Raw genomic sequence first — 17639 nt, 5'->3', positions numbered from 1 at the left:
AGGCCAAATAATTCTCTGAAAAAAAGTTATAAAAAAAAAGAAAATATTTCGTGATGTGTTACTAATTTACTGAAATTCAGATTTGCTTCGACCGTAAACTCGATTGATCAAGTTGCTCTTGAAACTTAAGATATACAATAAACTATTAACTTTTTTTTTTTTATTAATCTTTCGGTTTTGACCTATTTCGACATATCATAAATATCTGGTATTATGTATGGTATTTTATAATAAAATAATATATATTGCCATATAATTGAAATTTTATAAATGAAAGTATACAGTAATAATCTATTTCAACATATATTTTACGAAAAATATATTTATCTATTATATAGTTTTCTATATAAGTAATTTTTATATAATAATAGTATATTTTATAACATATACTAAGTATTATACGGCACTAATATATTTGAACTTACATTGAATCAAATATATCTTCATTATATTAACAAAACATTTATTATTTCATATATATAATTTTGCCGCTATATATGATCACATATTCCCCATATAACTTTCCATATATGTTCAGCCATATATAGTTTTTTCATGAGGGTTACGTCTGAATAACTTTAGAACGGCTGTCTTTATGATAAAAGAGTAAGAGACCTTTTTTGTAGAGCGTTGAATTTCCTACAAGAATATGCTATGGACTTATTTATATGAGGTGCGTATGCCGAGCTAGAAAAATAAACAAAAAAAAGAATTTTTTTTCCTATGTTATTTAAATGGGAAATGAAAAATTAGGGACAGACACCTCTAAATATTAATATTAAGAACTCCGCTTTGAACAGGCTTCTGTTCTCACCTTCATGCAAGTTTTCAGCCTGTTTTTTCGTTGAAAAAAAAAAGTTGCCTAAAATTGAAACACCCTATTATATATATGATATTTATAAAATATATGAAAAGTGCATGTGGATAGTCAAGGTCAAAAACAATTTATAAATAAAAAATCTATTAAATAAACATTTTCTCGTGGACTGAATTGTGAATCTAAACCATTCTGGAATCCACCGAAAGACACACAAAAAATTTCATTAAAATCGGTCCAGCCGTTTAGGAGGAGTTCAGTGACAAACACACGCACAGAAGAAATATATATATATAAAGATTAATTAATTTTGAGATTTTTTTTGTAGAACGAAAATTCATCCTTATTTTATTTATTTTAAAAACTCCGAACGCGAATGTTTTTCGGAGTGAAATTCGAAATCACTCCGAAATCACTCTAAAATCACTCCGCAAATAAAAACTCCGGATTCACTCCCTACGCGGAGTGATTAATTACTTCACTCCGGAACTCCGAGTGATGGGAGTGAAATGAGAGTGAAATTCACTCCTGATTCGCTCCGGATTTTTGACAGTGCACCGAGGCTCCGCCCCTGGACCCTACCGGGGCTTCGCCCCTGGACCCCAATTTTGTACCCACATATATCACCGCATTTGTAATACAAAATAGTATGTGCAACTCGTGCGACGTTGTCGCACTTGTTGCACAATATACTATTGTATAATTAAAGTGAACCTATTCGTTTTTTAATCTATCAAAATTAATGCCAATATTTTATTATCATGATAGATATTGATATTCTTTTGTCAAAAAACCAAAATTTATTTTAAACGATTCTTGAGCCAAGAAATTTTTTACTGAACAAAAATTTTTTTTTTTCTCAGTGTAGACCCTCTTTTTTGGAGAACCTCCAGGAGATCATCTATCGGAGAAGTACGGATCAATATTTTTAAAAATAGAAAAATACCCATATAAAATTAAAGCATACCACTACATGTTTCCATATTTTTTTTATACATCTCCAAAAGAAAAATTCGTAAAGATCGACTTTTCTTAGCCTTGCAACTGCATATTACAGGAACCTTCGTGTTCTCTTCAAAATAATCTTCTTTTATTTAAAATATGTATCTTGAATCAAATAGTTTTTTTTTAATGTATTACCTTTTTCCTAAAAAAAGTTAATAGCACAATTTTCTAAAGTTCCAAATGGTGGAAAATAATGTTAAGATTCGGAACAAAAGAAATGCTAGAGCTAGAAGTAACGTGGCCTTGAATGGGAAATAAAACTCAATGCCAATGGCATTTGACCGACGCATTACAATAATCAAAGTCCCTAGGGGTATTTTTTATTTACCCAGTGCTTCACGGTACCGAGTTTTTATCATTAACATTGCCATTGAATTCCCAATGAATAAATAACCAGGAAAGCATAAAATGAGGTTTCTATTAGCCGGTGAATCGACTTTTCAATTTATATTTGCGTCCTCAATTACACTCATCAATTGTCGAGAGTCAACGCGTAGATAAAGACCGTATCGCCGTTTGTATGATGTACGCTAGTGTAGTTCTGTAATTGTGAGTGCAGTACATTGTACTGTGTAATAATAATAATGATGATAATAACTACAGACCCTGAATCTCAGGGAAGCTCGGTGCGTATATTAGTAAGCGCGGATGGACCTCGTGTACGTGGATGGACCGGGACAACGACCCTTTGACTGCGTACCATAATCGATTCTTGATTAATTTTACTGTCGATGACACATGTTGAATATATTCAATGAGTTATTCAAATTAGCCGGCAAAGAGCGCTGGATATTGAATTATCTTGCGCTGGGGCTGCCAACGGTTCTGCTTCTATTCGATCAAACTGCTATTAACGTAATGCAATCTTTGGGCAAACTGCGATGAATCGCGCCGCGATCATACGAACAAATTCTGGGATTGTCGATACTAAACATCAAATAACTGTCTATAGCTATCTAAGACGTCAATAATTATGTTATGAGTTATCAATTACTATTTCAAGTTTAATGATTAGTTAATTTCATAAGGAGTGTATGTGTGCAGTAATTTGCAAACAAGAATTTGATATTAATGGAATTATTCGAGTTCGAGTTAATATTTCCTACATATATTGATAAAATAGAACAATTTTATTAGGAAAAAAAAAATTAACAACTCAAAAGAAAAAAATCTTGAACCAAAATGATAATCTGAACAAAAACAGTTTCACTGTATAAAAATCGCGCCAAGTCCACGTTCATAAGACTATCAAGATAAAAAAATTTCTTTTTTCTTTACAAAAAGATATAAAATAAAAAAATAAAAAAATCCAAGTAACCGATATGATTGTATTTGATTTTCGGAAATTAAAAAAAATTTTATTGTAAATTTGAAAATTAAAAAAAAAATTTTGGAACGTATTTAGTGTGCATGGTTGCAAAATATTTTACTTTTAATGAAATTCGTAAAATCTATTTACTAGGACTTTAAAAAAATTGAAATACACAATGACGCACACCAAGTACGTTCTAAAATTTTTTTTTTAATTTTCAAATTTACAATAAAATTTTTTTTAATTTCCGAAAATCAAATACAATCATATCGGTTACTTGGATTTTTTTATTTTTTTATTTTATATCTTTTTGTAAAGAAAAAAGAAATTTTTTTATCTTGATAGTCTTATGAACGTGGACTTGGCGCGATTTTTATACAGTGAAACTGTTTTTGTTCAGATTTTAGTATTTTTTGTAATTATAATAAAAATTTACAATTGGTACCAACATAAATCTCGCGTTGGCTGCATTTTTTATAGCAAACTATCCCCTTGAAGCTACAGTTTATGTAAAAACAATTCCAGCGCACCCTGGCGGATGTAGATGCAAGCTGTGAAATGTATTTTTTTAACTGTAGTTTCCCATCTATTGGAAGATTACCATGAATTCTCGAATTATTTAGTCTGTGGCATGTCACTTTTACATAGAAAAAAGTCAGGATCGAAATTTTTGAGCTTGCTATAGTTTGTGCTGATAAAATTTAATAATTTCAAGTAGATTAATTGTTATAATTGAATATAATTAATTAATATCAGTAAAATAAAGCATGAATTACTGTTATAATATAAAATTTAGGAACAAGAAGTACCGTAGAATTAAATAAAATTTTGCAACCTCAAAATACCGTTCTGCTTACAGTAAACACAGTCGGTAGTCTGGCGCTCCGTTTACAACGAATTTGAACGGAACTTGGCGCCAGATTCTACCGAATCTGTGGATTTTGAGGAGTTTTGTTGTCTTGAATCCAGACAAAGAATTCTTTAATCAAGTAAAATTTACTTAAATCAAGACGATGCAGATTTTTAGAACGATTTTTTTGGTTTAATTATTTTTCTTTCAACTCAACTTATTTTTCTTTTGTCTATAAAATAAGAGTTTTATTTGCAAAATGATATTTTTGATCAATTGAATAAAAATTTCAAAACTGAATTTTTGTAAAAATAACGACATTCCGATTTTGTATAAGTCTTTTTATATATTCCATGAAATGCCATGAAATGAATTAAAAAAGTGATTAAAGTCGACTAATAATAGCTTAAATTGAAAATAACTATGGGAGTACTAAAGATAAATTTATCAGATTTGAGTTATTTTCACATTTTTAATTACGTTTGCATTTGAAAAACGACGTTACTTTGTAAAATTACTCTAATTCCTTTTTTTTTTTAATTATAGATAAAATTTCTGCTTTAGTATCTCTTGAATTTTTTGAATAAGATTATTTTTCACTATTAGAATCAATATTTTTATCTATTTGTCCTTTATAAATTTGATTTTCTCAATTTGAAACAAAAAAAAAAATAAATTCATGTTTCTTGATCCCAAAATATCCTACAATCCCATAATAAAATAGAGATGAAATGTATGTAGCATCAAACTATTCGTAACGTGATTGGACGAATATATCATAAGCATGAAAATATATGCAAACTCTATAGTCAGGCGCGCAAATTTGAATTCTAGTTTAGTAAAAAAATAAATGAAAAAATTTCATAACTAATAAAAAAACACAAATCAAGTAGAAAATTTATCGATAGTATGAATTACACCATAAATGATCATTAAAAATCAATTTTTATTTTTTTAAATATGATTTTACTTATTAATAATTTTAAAAAATATCAACAAAATCGTAAATATAGTCATTTCTATAAACCAGTAGACAATAATTGTTGAAATTCCGTTCGCTCCGATCCAGCTTTGAGCGAACGAGACGACGTATGGTTACGCACGGGATGTATGGAATTTTGTTTGGATCGTCAATGCCCTATACGAATCGCGCTAACGTTAAAGGTTCAATCGAATGTATCCTGATTTGGATTAGCCGGCAGCGAAATTCTGTGCAAGTGTATTTCACTGTGTGCCCTGTATGCATATATATATGATATGAGTATGAGTAGGTATGTATAGGTATCACGACAGTCGACATATACGCGCTTCACAGAGTGGTTTCATGCGATTAGTATTGTTCCACGTCCATTCTGGTAGACGAGATGGCTGGCTTTACCACCCAACATTCACTGTTACCACATCACGTTCGCTTTGCTCTTTGCTGACAATTCTATCCTATCTATACTAGTTTTGTCTTCGGCATTCGCCGCTTTTCCAACTACAACTATAACCTGCGACCAAAACTACCCTTTCCATTCAATCGGCACCCCTCCACTCTGTTTCGTTCTATTTTATTGTTTTATACTTTATTGTCCGCCATATAGATGTCATACAGAATTGACTTTACCGAAAAAACCGGTACGTAATAAACGGTGTTTGTTTTAACGCAAGAAATGATAACGTAAAATGTTAAATTGTTGTTTACTAAGTAAATATTGCACAACTGATGCTCTCCGCAAATAAACCAGGTGAGAGAGAAAGTTTCCGATAGAAAAGGATACTTTGAATCGATATGTGCATGAGTATTGTGTATATTGTACAAATAACTGGCAATATGTTGCATTGGCAATTGGAAACATTGATCATAATCTATACTCGTATTCCCTCGTGAATTGCGGTGTACCGTAATCATTATGCACTCTGCATACACTACTATCATTATCAATTTATCAGCCGCAAATCATTAAAATTTAAAAATACCCATGAAAATAATAATAATAAGAAATATGTGGGGCTTAAAAAATTGAAATTTTTATTTTTTTTTTTTTTAACTTTACTCACTGATAAAAATTAAGTAAGTAAGGAATTTTTTTACTATTTGAGTGGTTTTTTTATTTAAAAATTTTTTGTCTAGATTCAAGTTGATAAAAATTTTTATAATGATTTTTACCGAAATTAATAAAATTTCACCAAAATTATCACAATGAACAAAAAGTGTTTTATGAAGTTTTATTAATTTATAAATGAGTACAAAAGTAGTCATGATTACTTAAACATTCCAAATGGTTAAAAAAATTCACCTTTTGGTTTCTGAATAAATTAAGTGCCTATTTACAATTGAAAAATAACTCTTTACCATAAAATTAAATTGTGAACTATTATCGATTTTTCAGAACAATTTAAAATAAACGTATCGAAAATCTTTTTCTTACTTCGCCGGTCGAAAGTACGGGGTTCCCGCTGCGATTTTACGGCAGAAAGCCTCAGTTTTATGCCGGGATCAAGTCGCGCATGCGTCCTACGACGGGGAGCCGAAATAATGTATTCATGCACTGACAACGAGACAAGAGGCGGCAGAAAGTCCGAAAGTCGGTACTCGCGCTCACTCTATTATTTATGTTTATAAGCCTAACCTTACTTGTGATTGTTATGAATGTTTTTGTCTTGTTATGTGTCAATGATTTTAGGTTGAAACTAAGTTAATTAGAGAAAATAAATATTTATTTTAATGAAATGAGACATTAAATATTTAAATTACAAAAAAAAACGAGGAATATTTTTTATTCTGATAGATATTTTCAAATAAATAAATTTATTATTGAACAAATAATTATTTTAAAAAATACACAAGCAGATTTTTTTCTTAATTTTTTTTTCTATGCATTTTACGATTATTATTTCATTTTTCTGTTTTATTTTTTTATTCTTAAAATCAGAGTTAATTTATATTTTATTTATATACGGATTTCTAGTGTACAGGCGTAATAACGCCCTTTTACACCCTAAGCCTTATCATTCTGCTTAGTTAACTCTGCCTTATCATTGCGGATGTGGACCGACTTGTGCCTTCTGTACCGCATTTGCCCTGATCCTCACCACTCGGCTATTGGAACAGTAACATGGGAAAACCACAGAGAAAACCCATGTTAGTACAGTCAGAGCTGGGTTGTCTACAGTGATTGATAAGAAACTCTTCTTTATCGGCCACTGGAGCATTAGGCCCCTCTCCTAGTGTGCAGAGATCCCTCGCGCTAGCCAACGCTGACTAGAGTAGTCACCCATTCAAGTTGTTGCTTAAAATGTGTGATCGCCCAAGTCAGACGTGTGCCGCCCGGCTATCTCTGCCACTTCCAGAGGCTGGCAACGTAACGTAATGCACATATTTTTAATTATAATTACTGAAAAATATTGGTGTGTGCTGGGATCGAACCCGGGTCTCACTCTTTCGAAAAGCGAGCACCGAGCCGACCAGGCCATTGCCAACCTCCTCAGAGTTAGTTTATAATATATTTATAACTTTAAATTTCTTTAATTAAATTAAGATCTTTTCTCAAAAAAAAAAGTAGTAATATGATAGATTATAAATTAATATCTTTATTGACAGGTGTATTTGATGCCCCCCTCCCCCCGACCAGCAGCACTCGCTTCGCTCGTGCCGCAAATATCGGGGGCAGGCATAAATTTTTTTTTAACGCAATTTTTTGCGTACTTTCGACCGGATAGCAAGAAAACTAGTATACACTACAAGGGCAGAAATTTGAGAGCCCTGAACTCGGCTTTGCCTCGGGCATCATGGCGCGCAGTGCAGGAATCTCAACTTTCTGCCCTTGTAGTGTAATATACTATTCTATCAGTACAAATGAATTGCAACCCAGTTTTTTTATCAAATGTACCAGAAAATAAATGTCGAGGACCATTTTTTAGGATTATAAAAGGGATATATTGGAATAACTAGGTGTACATTTACAGCTGTGGGAAAACCAACATCGGTAGTATTGGTTTAAAGCAGGAAGGAACTGCCTGCAGTCGGCAAATATTGCGATATACTGCGATAGCTTCAATTATCCACAGAACGTTGGGAAAAAAAAATCTTTCCTATAAATTCCAATTATCGATTAACAGTGAATAATAAGTTAAAATATTATTAAAACTAGTAAAAAAAAAAAAAATTAAGCTTTGAAAAAATAGTTGCATTTTTCGGCTGAATTTCTAAACTCAAAAAACGGAGAAGAACCGAGCAATTAATTTGAATGGACTTATGCTGTATAGGGTAGGAATAGGAAGGTGACAGTGGAAGGTGGCCTGCCGGTCACCGACACCCAATCTAAAAAAACAAAGCTCTTTGTCCATCTTGTCCCTTTGTCCAGGCGTATGTCACCCCTATCGCTGGCAGTACGACCCTTCAATTTACTAAATACAATCAATAGTCAAGAGCCACGCCTACCCTTGAATCACGCGGGTACATCACCCGCGCGACCACGCACCGCTGGCCAACGTTAATTCTCTCTTCTCCTCTGCTCTATCTGTGCTGGTCTTTGCGAGACATCGGACACTGTATGCTAAAACGGCAACAGGCAACACTGACGACGATAATTGAATGCTCACTGTCACTCTCGGAATAAACAGCCATTTTTTGTCCCTCCGAGCCCAACATCCCAATCAAAGACCAACAAGAGATAAATCGTCTGCACAGACCTGTTCAGTCTATTTATCTGGCTAAATTTACTAGTTTACTGATAAATCATTGCTTTTTATTCCGGGCACTAATCTATTGGTTATTTTATTTGTTCTAAGATAATCATTGTTGAAATAAAAAAATATAATTTAAATTACAGTCAACGCTCTCTGTATTTGACTCGCCCGTACAGGACCATTCTCTGTATTTGACTCGTCCTTGTCCATAAGAGCTGTGTAAAATCGTCAAATACAGAGGAAGAATGTGGTCAAATACAGAGAGCGGTCAAATACAGAGAGGCCCAATACAGAGAGCGTCGACTGTATGCAAAATTTTAGTTTAAAAAAAAAAGTATCTTTCTTACAAGCATGAAAAAAATTTTGAATTAAGAATTTTAAAATCAATGGAAAAATTTTTGTAGCAAAAAAAATTTTTAATTGAATTTTTAAACATGAATAAATTTTATTTCTTTAAGATTTGAAAAAATGGAACAATTTAATAAAAGTAAAATTTGGAACTGTAAATTTTTTGAGTTTAAAACATAAAAATTGTTTTTTTTTTTTTATAATGAAAAAAATTATGTGATTGTTCAAAACACATTAATTATAAAAGTTTCGAGCAATAATTAGCAATTTTAAAATTTACAAATTGAACATGTTCAAAAAAAAATTTTTATTTTTTTAATTTATTAATTCATATTCCTTATTCTGATATAAAATAGAGAATTTTCTCAGGATAAAAAGTTTTGGTCTTTTAATTTTGCTTTTTAGTAAAAAGTAAATAAAGTTGCAATTTTAAACAATAATTTTGTTATTTTTTTATAAAAAAAAATCGTAAAGGTAAATGTCAAGATTTTCTTTGTAAAGGAAACTAATCTCCGTTGCACAGTAATAAAGGTCTCATCGCTGATTGGAGCAGAATATAGATACAGTTTTTTTCAGTGGGCAAAAACAACCAAGATCTTTGATAGAATTTTAATGAGTAACTGGTTTTAATAAACTTTGAAGGTTCAGTAGCAAGCATTCTACGGACATTAATAATCCGATCACCATTGTAATAATAACAATAATGACAACAAAAAATAACGCAAGGATAAAAACAAAAAATGCAAATATTTTCCTTTCCCACGGGATGAAGCGATTTTACGTAATAATACTTAGCGTAATGAAAGGAAAATCTTAAAATAGCCGTATAGTAATATAATGTAGTAAGCAGATCACTTGAGAAGTACAAAAAAGCGTTGGCAAATGACACACAACACTTAGACACTCTAACATAGACGGTATAGTTAGGTAATAATGGTAATAATGGATGAAATTAGCAGATGATGCACTTCTTTGCTCGAGGGCCCGTGAAGATTGTAGCGATTTAAAAAGTAGACTATTATGATATTTAGTTATATTCTTTGGTACTATCCAGACTTGGGCGTGCATTAGCGGATTTCTTTGTGGCCGGTATGGCGTGTTTGGGTGCATTACCTCGTGCATGTAGTGTGGTGGTTCTTTGTAAATTCACAACAATGTTCAGTTTAACCTTTTGTAAGCTCGAATAGGATACCGATAAAAAAAACCGGGCTCTTCTTTGGTCTATGCGCTAAGTTCCATTCCATTCCACTATTTATTGAGTGCCGAGAGTGGCATTTTAATACGCTTTGTTGATTTAATGCACGTGCGAGCTCGAGTGCTCCGACATTTGTCCAAAGCCACCAGCTCAGAGTCATGGGAATTATTTTTTATTAGATTTTAATGCGACAATATTATATCAAGGGCGGTATTGTTTTTTTAAATTGTTTTGGGAGATGTAGAAGAGGGGGATGGGGTAGGGGTGGCAAAATGGGGTACCCCCGAAATTTATTTTTATTTTTATTTTTTTATTTTTATTTTTATTTATACCAGGATACAAAACATATATACATACATATTACATCATAGAAATATAAATGCATGTCCCTACAAAGGTGTTTCTAGACACCTGTGCGTAGGCCCGGTAAAGGCTTCTTCACTATAAATAATGCATTTTCTTGTCATTCATAATTTTATATATAGAAACAATTTTTTTTTTTTTGTTTTCCTTTATTTTTATACTATGTATAATTATGAAGATATTTGATTTACTTTGTGTAGGAAGTTATGAATAGGATTAATAATAAATAAAGTGAAAAACAATATCATTATCCACATAGAGTGATTCAAATAGAATCTTTATTTAAAAAGGAATCGTATCGAGAGAAATGTCGTTACTTGACAGAATTTAGTCGCAGATTGACTATAATGTTAAAAACTATTTTATTGTGAGGTCTAACCCTCTGTATTGTCCTTAGTAAAACACATGTTTTTCTTCTTAACTAAGGCCGTAATATTTAGTTGTACTGTACAGTATAAAATAGAGAGTCCTTTGTACAACTCAAGAACCTAAGGTCATAAAATCAAGCCTATACAGGCTTTCTTATTCTAGCTGCACAAATGTGCCTTAAATGTGTTTTTCACATTTAAAAATTAATATAAGAAAATACGTTATTTTTCTAAAATAAATATTTCTAAGAACTAAATATCTAAAATATAAAACTAAAAGTTTGTAACTGGAATTTATTTTTGCTCAGAAAATCCAACACTTTGTAACTTTTATAATTAGATTTAAACGTAAATTATTAATTACTAAAGGTGTTTTCATGACTGAATTGTATATATATATAATGAGTGTTTTTTCATGCCGTCTAAGTCAAATAACTAGTAGATGTTGTTCAAGTCAAGAGATGGATACTTCCATCTTCCCTTATTGATTGAGAGATATCCTCTCTGTACATAAATTCGATGGAAGGGGCCCGGTAGCTTAACTGGTAGAGCTCCTGACATGTTATCAGGGAGATCCAGGTTCGATTCCTGGCTTGGCAACCAACCCCATTTATTTTTTCGAAAGTCTGTCTTTACTCTCATTCAAAATAATTTCTCATCATTCATTTCTTTCAATTAATTAACATCTTTAGTACTCGAATGGATACTACAAGCTTACAGCTTTACTAGTATTCAAGTTTGATGGATTTCCATCGAACTTATGTACAGAGAGGATATCTCTCAACCAATAAGGGAAGATGGAAGTATCCATCTCTTGACTTGAACAACATCTACTAGTTATTTGACTTAGACGGCATGAAAAAACACTCATTATGTAAATTATTAATGTTTATTTTTATTTAATAATAACCAATATTTTAATTTTGTTCTGATCGTTTTATTTTTATGTGTAAGAGTTTTCAGATAATTTGGTAATTTATTGTAGTATTTAATGGCAACAAAATAAGAATTCTTACATGCTATCTCTTTTTTTACTCTAGGTATACTGATACTTTTGTACCTTGTGTTACTAGTTTGACTTTCGTATAATTCCTTACAACGTTTGTAATGACAATATAGTGATTCCAGTATAAAAGAGTCTTTGATTCCCAGAATTGATCCTTGATCATCAAATATTTTAGTGATCTTGTTCTGTACTCTGACCAGTAAGTTTATGGTTGTCTTGTAACAACCGCCCCATGCACAAATGCCGTAGTTCACAATACTTTTAAAAAGGGTATGGTAAATAGTTTTCAAGGCTTTCTTATCTAATATATTTTTTTATTTGTAGAAGATATATAGGAAATATCTAATTTTTTTCACGACATTTGTTACGTGGACATCCCACCTCATATTATGATCAAAAATCAATCCTAGATATTTACAGCTATTAACTCTATTGATTTCTTTGTTATATATTTTTAATTCAAAGAATTTTGGAATGCTACTTTTATTGCACCCAAAAGTAATATAGGTTCTTTTATCTACATTTAGTGTTAAACGATTCGTGCGTAACCATTTTCCTACAGTATCTCACATGGAGGACATCTTGTTCTGGACAGCAGACCAAGTTTCCCCAGTACATTTTATTACTGTGTCATCTGCAAATGCAGCTAAACTTTTATTTGGTAGTATTTGGAAAATATCATTAATATATAATATAAATAAAAGAGGTCCTAGTACAGTACCTTGCGGTACACCAATTTTAACTATCGTCTTTTTACTTCTAATTTTATTTATTCTAACTTCTTGTGCTCTATTTGTTAAATAGTTTTTTATTAATTCATGCGAGATACCTCTGACACCATATTTATATAATTTATCAAGCAGTATTTTGTGGTTGACCGTATCGAATGCTTTGGCTAGATCTAGGAAGGTAATTACTGTAGGATTATTTTTATCTAAGTTTGTATAGATATAATCAGTTATCGATATTAAAACATCTTTAGTTCCTTTATTTTTTATGAAACCGTATTGCTCTTCATTAATAATATTACATTCACAAATGAAATTATAAAGTCTTTTATGTATCACCTTTTCAAAAGTTTTAGCTAGGTTTGAGATGAGTGAAATCGGTCTATAATTATTCATTTGATGTTTATCTCCTGCTTTAAAAATAGGGATTATTTCAGCACATTTAAGTGCATCTGGCCAATTACCATTCAACATAGATTTATTAAAAATATAAGCTAGTATATTAATACCACTGATGTGAGGTATTAATACCTTCAGTATTTTAGTACTGATACCATCAATACCACCAGCTTTGTCTTTTAATTTATTTACTATAGATTCTACTTCCCTACGATCAGTCGGTGTTAAGAAAAAAGACTTCGGGTTTTGATAAATACTTTCATCAGCATTCCCTAAGTTATTAGGCATTTTTGCTGCTAGACTAGATCTAATATCGCTAAAAAAATCTACAAAGTGATCAGCTATTTCATTTGGGTTGCAGGTTTTTTGGTCCTCAATGCTTATATAATCTATGCTACAGTCCTTATTTCCATTTTTACCTATTTTTTTGTTAATAAATTTCCATAAATCTTGATTATTTTTTTATTTATGTCTGGCTATATTACTTTCATAATCTAATTTCGCTTTTTTATTAGTTTATCTAAATTTTTACAATATTCAGTGTATACTTTTTTAAGAATTAAGTTAGATTTATCACGCTTCAGATTATTGTATAATTTTTCTTTGGTACCACATGATTTGATACAACCACATGATTTGATGCGACACAAACGTCTTATGATTTATTTCAAAGGAGATTTGTGAACTATTAACAAATCTTTGAATGAAATAAATCGGCAAATTCAATCAAATAAACCAAAATAAAACAGTATTTGGTTAAAATTAATCCAAATTTGTTCATAATATTTGTTCATAATTTGTTCATAATTTGATCAAAGATTCAACAGAAGCATCGTTTTTAAAGCAGTTGCTAAAACTGAAGACAGATTCTGGTTCTGATAGAGAAACGCTGTCTGACATGCTACTCATGAGCGACGAAGTGATCCTGCTGAAATCATTCGGTTCAAGGACATCCCCTGGTCTTACGTCCAGATGTCCAACAACTGATCGCGACAACTCGGGCGCTTCTGGCAGTGGAAGTAATTTTAAATCTAAAACAAGTTCTCTGCTGTTATGGTTCTTCATCAGATTCCTAAAAGAGTACATTGAATTTTAAAGAGAATTGTCTGAATTGGAGAATTCAGGATCAATTTCGAAGTGGTGATCTTGATTTTGCTTTTGAACACGGGTGAATAGAAGAAACTCGTTAGTTTGTTAATGTAGTATTTGTCTGAAATATTTTCGCATACGTCGATTGTGTTAACGTAGATCTGTATGAATAACAACCACAAAAATTTTTAGTCGCTTCAATTTGTTGTTTTTATTTCGAATAAACTGAAGTCAAAATCTAATTTGGTTTAAGAAGTTATATTGAGCTCAAATTCTGGATGAACGGTTAGAGATACCGGCAAACTAATTAGAAGCATTGTTGTAAAAAATAACATTTCATATAATAAAGGTGTCATATGATTTTTGTGTATCTTCAGTGTTTAACCTATAATTTTGAGATTTTATAACCTCGCATTGATTTAATGACAAAAAGAGTTACTTACTTGAAATAGACAATTGCCAGTACTTATCGACGACACATAATGACTTTCAAGACCTCTTCTGAATCTCAAAAGTCCGAACGGCAGTTTTTGAATCTTATGAACTATATTTCCATTAACAATCGGCAAGTCTCGACTTTTGAGCGGGTGAATATGTAAAGTTTGAGTTTTCATCACCCGACAAATCTGGACCAGTCCAAACAAGTACTTGCTCTCGTCAAAATAATTCTTGAAGGCATCAAAGTACCCTTGATTTTCAGTGTTTGAACTGTTCAAGCCTGATACATCTAATTTATCATCACCGCGATAGATACCGTGGTACAAAAGCGGCTTCAGAGAGTCTAGAGAGACGCACATTTCTCGCTTGTAATTTATTTTACATCTCGATGAAAAGTCGTCGTCTTGAATTAACATTCGTCCGAAATGGTAATCGTTGAACATAGAGTCGAAATATTCCGCGGTTGTCAATTTTAAAGAGGTTATGTTCGATGTATTTCCGGGTTCTAGGTGCCAAAGTGGTATTTGTTCACCATAAATATGAGTTGTGATTGCATTGATTACAATTAACCATAAAATTGGACCCATTTTTAAAGTTAAAATTTTTCGAAGAATGTTAGATGTTATTTCAAGAAAATAAACTTAATGACTGATATTTTTTGTGATAAAAATAAATAATGAAGAATTTTTTATCAAAATTCTTTTAATGAGGAAATTTAAATTGTTTCTTAATTGATGATCGGACAAACCCAATATTGTGAAGTAACTAGCTGACATGTCATTCTTCCGTTTGTTTTTTTCATCGATATCTTTCTATGATTCATTAAAAATAGATTTACTGTATCAGTGCGTTGATAAATCTATAATGAAACTCGCAACAACTAAAAAATAACAAGAATTTAGTTTAATTTTATTAATTATTTAATGACTTTGTTCTTTAATTTTTTACTTTGAAAAAAAAAAAAAACATATTCTTAAAGGGTTAAGCTTTGAAAATATGAAAAAAAAATTAATTTTTTTTAATTTCTAGACCAGAATACCCCCTTAATTGCTCTTAAAAATTTTTCTTCTACCACTAAATTGAAAAAAAAATTTTTTTAATTAATAAATTTTTAACTACCCGCTAAGAAAATTAAAAATTTTCAAAAGTTGGAAAGTAATTGGTTTTACTCCGTTTTTCGGAAATCTTTAAGTTCAACCTAATTCACAAGCGACACTTATTAAATTTTGAAAACATATATATATATTTAAATATATAAAAAATATAAAAATGAAAAAAAAACATTAATTTAAAAAAATTCTAAGTGCGTTTAACCTTTTACGAGAAGAAAATTTTTCAGATTTAATAATTCTGCATCACTAAAAATTTTTATCAATTAATTGAATGTATTTATTTTAAATTAATTAGTTAATTTTGATCATTAGTTTATTAGTATCTCGACTAAACTCAGAGTATTTCAATAATGATAAAATGAAGTAAGTATAAATAAATGGACGGCGAGATTGGACGCTAAATGTTGTATGAGTTAAGTCTAGTAGTAAACACACATAACAACAAGAACAACAAGAACAACAACATGCCAGCGGATAATCGCCTGGCAGAAGGAGCAGAGCAATGCAACTCAACTACTCAGTGTTGGCTAATTAACAACCATAATTAATTGAAGATCTTAGAGCTTCTGGTATAGACGGAAGTAGTTTTGAAACGACGCCCCCAGGAGTTGCCTTGATACACACAAACTTCAAGAGAAAGTCGCACGACAGGAATAGAATGCTTAAGTATTTCCCACACAAATTTGGAACCAACAATCAGCTATTACAGTAATTGTAAAAGTTGGTCTAAAAACAATAACAATAATAATGCTCTTAAATTTTAACTGTAGCTTTTAGTGTGATAGTCGACTTTGATTATTAAATACACTAAGCCTGCGCCGTTATTTTTGAACACACATTTATCAGTCAGAGCATACGCGAATTTATACAACGAAACGACTACCCGACACATTTCGATACCTGTGACAGTATTTTTTCATTACGGCAGCCCACATTTTACCAATAACTCAAGCTCTGTAGTTTCATACCTCAGAGAGATATTTCAGCCGATGACAGTACGCAGATGGTTCATTTTGACAGCCCGATATCCGAGTAGAGCGCCCTCTCATCCCTTTACCGGCACAGGATGATCTTCTTTTTTCCACCCTCTTTCTTAAGAACTCGCTTTCAAGATACCAAGTCCCAGCCTATTTTTCTTGTACATATTTCGTCTCATTCCTCCCATTTTTTTATTAATATTTTTTATGCCTAAGGCACTTTTATCGATCATTCTTATTCTGGCCTGGTCCACATTTCATTGTGCAAAATTCTTCATGGGTATATTTATCAAACCCCTAATACTGAAAGGCATTGAACGTTTTTTTGGCCTCAGTCGCATCAAGATGATTTTAATAAAAATTTTTCGAGGTGAATGATTGTTTTCGATCTATATGCGTGAAGGAAGTCTAATGTTATGTTATGATAATACACAGTTACTACGAGGTTTGAACATTTATAATCTACAAAGCCTTTAAGTGAATGTAGCATGACCTCCGACGAGTATTGTCAATTCGAATTTGTCCACAATTCAACTTTCATACTGACAATTTTTGATTATATATAAATAACTGAGTTATTGTTTGGTTTCACGGCCACATAATTTTTTACGCATAAAAATTTTGAAAATTAATATAATGATTTTTTTATTTTTAATTATTTTATTTCATCACGAATTTATGATAATAATCCAGGAAATTCGCGAAAATACATTTTTTTAGGAGTGTGCGAATGATTCGAACTTACAAATTATTCGTTCTGAATCGAATATTGATATTCGATTCGAGTTTCGAATCGAATAATTCGAATATTCTAATACACTAATAAGTATAGTGATTTTAAAAAAACTCAGTTTCCTCCTCAGCAAAATACCAAAATAAATATATGGCCGACTTAACCTCATTTGACACAAATGCATATGATATGTTTATCATACGGGGGATCTTTTTTATTGTAATT

General features: G+C 31.2%; 1 long non-coding RNA gene across 1 annotated transcript; it reads right to left on the bottom strand.

The window, feature by feature from the left end:
* Nucleotides 1–1405: 1405 nt before the first annotated feature.
* On the bottom strand, nt 1406–12575 carry LOC123260342. Its single transcript, XR_006508443.1, has 3 exons — nt 12565–12575; nt 4202–4209; nt 1406–1509 (listed from the first exon to the last, which is right to left on the bottom strand). It is a non-coding gene; the product is annotated as an uncharacterized LOC123260342 (long non-coding RNA).
* Between the last annotated feature and the right edge of the window lie 5064 nt (nt 12576–17639).

The sequence above is a fragment of the Cotesia glomerata genome, linkage group LG3, assembly GCF_020080835.1.
Source record: "Cotesia glomerata isolate CgM1 linkage group LG3, MPM_Cglom_v2.3, whole genome shotgun sequence".
NCBI classification, from domain to species: domain Eukaryota; kingdom Metazoa; phylum Arthropoda; class Insecta; order Hymenoptera; family Braconidae; genus Cotesia; species Cotesia glomerata.
The sequence above is the reverse complement of the archived record's forward strand: the minus strand, read 5'-3'. Positions and strand labels throughout refer to the sequence as shown.